General features: G+C 40.3%; 1 pseudogene; it reads left to right on the top strand.

Moving 5' to 3' along the window:
- Positions 1-958: 958 nt before the first annotated feature.
- Positions 959-2,155, top strand: LOC103016626 (40S ribosomal protein S3a-like; annotated as a pseudogene).
- Positions 2,156-2,481: the final 326 nt, after the last annotated feature.

Raw genomic sequence — 2,481 nt, 5'->3', positions numbered from 1 at the left:
GTGTGGAGAAAAGGGAACCCTCATACACTGTTGGTGGGAATGTAAATTGTTACAGCCCCTATGGAGAACAGTATGGTGGTTCCTTAAAAAACTAAAAATAGAACTACCATACGACCCAGCAATCCCAGTACTGGGCATATACCCTGAGAAAACCATAATTCAAAAAGAGTCATGTACCACAATGTTAATTGCAGCTCTATTTACAATAGACAGGACATGGAAGCAACCTAAGTGTCCATCAACAGATGAATGGATAAAGAAGATGTGGCACATATATACAATGGAATATTACTCAGCCATATAAAGAAACGAAATTGAGTTATTTGTAGTGAGGTGGATGGACCTAGAGTCTGTCATACAGAGTGAAGTAAGTCAGAAAGAGAAAAACAAATACAGTATGCTAACACATATATATGGAATCTAAAAAAAAAAAAAAAAAAGGTCATGAAGAAACTAGAGGCAAGATGGGAATAAAGACACAGACCTACTAGAGAATGGACTTGAGGACATGGGAAGGGGGAAGGGTAAGCTGGGACAAAGTGAGAGAGTGGTAGTGTATATATGGACATATATACACTACCAAATGTAAAATAGATAGCTAGTGGGAAGCAGTCACATAGCACAGGGAGATCAGCTTGGTGATTTGTGACCAGCTAGAAGGGTGGGATAGGGAGGGTGGGAGGGAGGGAGACGCAAGAGGGAAGAAATATGGGGATATATGTATATCTATAACTGATTCATTTTGCTATAAAGCAGAAACTAACACACCATTGGAAAGCAATTATAGTCCAATAAAAATGTTTAAAAAAATGTCAGGCAAAGTCTTAGTGTTCTTATATGTATATATATATATATTTAAGGATGGGTCTCAAATAGGCCAGGAAGACACTCACGTATGTCAGGAAGAGGGTCAGACAAGTCAGGGAGAATCTCAAATAGGAAGGGAAGGATCAAAAACATGTCTGGATGGAGAAGTCAGAAAGAGTCTCAAAACCAAGGAAGGGCTCTGAGCAGCACCTTGACAGTTGGCAGGAACAAGCACCTAATGAAAGGCAGCAAAAAGGGAGCCAAGAAGAAAGTGGTTGATCCAATTTCTAAGAAAGACTGGTATGATGTGAAAGCACCAGCTGTGTTCAATATAAGAAATGTTGGAGGGCTTCCCTGGTGGCGCAGTGGTTGAGAATCTGCCTGCTAATGCAGGGGACACGGGTTCGAGCCCTGGTCTGGGAGGATCCCACATGCCGCGGAGCAGCTGGGCCCGTGAGCCACAATTGCTGAGCCTGCGCGTCTGGAGCCTGTGCCCCGCGACGGGAGGGGCCGCGATAGAGAAAGGCCCGCGCACCGCGATGAAGAGCGGTCCCCGCACCGCGATGAAGAGTGGCCCCCGCTTGCCGCAACTGGAGAAAGCCCTCGCACGAACCGAAGACCCAACACAGCCAAAAATAAATAAATAAATAAATAAATAAATAAATAAGAAAATCCTTTAAAAAAAAAAAAAAAAAAAAAAAAAAAAAGAAATGTTGGAAAAACACTAGTCATGAGAACTCAAGGAACCAAATGATATCATGTTTTTGAAATGAGCCTTGCTGATCTGCAGAATGATGCAGTTGCATTTAGAATACTCAAGCTAATTACTGAGGATATTCAGGGCAAAACTGCCTGACTAACTTCCATAGCATGGAGTTTACCTGGGACAAAATGTGCTCCATGGTCAAAAAATGGCAGCCCATGATTGACGCTCATGTCAATGTCAAGACTACTGAAAGTTATTTGCTTTGTCTATTTTATTAAAAAATGCAAGAATTAGATTTGGAAGAGGTCTTATAATTAGCACCAACACGTCTGCCAAATCCAGAAGAAGATGATGGAAATCATGACCCTAGAGGTGTAGACAAATGACTTGAAAGAAGTGGTCAATAAATTGATTCCAGACAGCATTGGAAAAGACATAGAAGAGGTTTGCCAATGTATTTATCCACTCCATGATGTCTTTGTTAGAGAAGTAAGGATGCTAAAGAAGCCCATGTTTGAATTGGGAAAACTCATGGGGCTTAATTGTGACGGTAGTAGTTCTGGAAAATCTACTGGGGATGAGACAGGTACTAAAGTTGAACAAGCTGATGGATATGAGCCACCAGTCCAAGAATCTGTTTAAAATTCAGACTTTTAGTCGTGACAAATAAAAAGTCTTATTTGTGACCAAAAAGATGAAAGGAGGAAGGACCTCAAACATGTCAAAAAGTGTCTCAGTCTGACAGGAAGACTCTTAAATAGTAAGGAGGAGTCTCAGACACCTCAGAAAATGTCTCAAGCAAGTCAGAGTGGAGTGTGTTGTTTAATTTCCTCTTATTTATGAGTTTTCCAAATTTCTTTCACTTATTGATTTCTAATATCATTCTGTCGTGATTAGAGAACATACTTCCTATTATTTCAATCCTTTTATTTACTTATTAAATTTTTTTATTGGGGTATAGTTGCTTT

This window comes from Balaenoptera acutorostrata, chromosome X (assembly GCF_949987535.1).
Source record: "Balaenoptera acutorostrata chromosome X, mBalAcu1.1, whole genome shotgun sequence".
Lineage (NCBI taxonomy): Eukaryota > Metazoa > Chordata > Mammalia > Artiodactyla > Balaenopteridae > Balaenoptera > Balaenoptera acutorostrata.
Note: the sequence above shows the minus strand (reverse complement) of the source record. Positions and strands in the feature narration are given on the sequence as shown.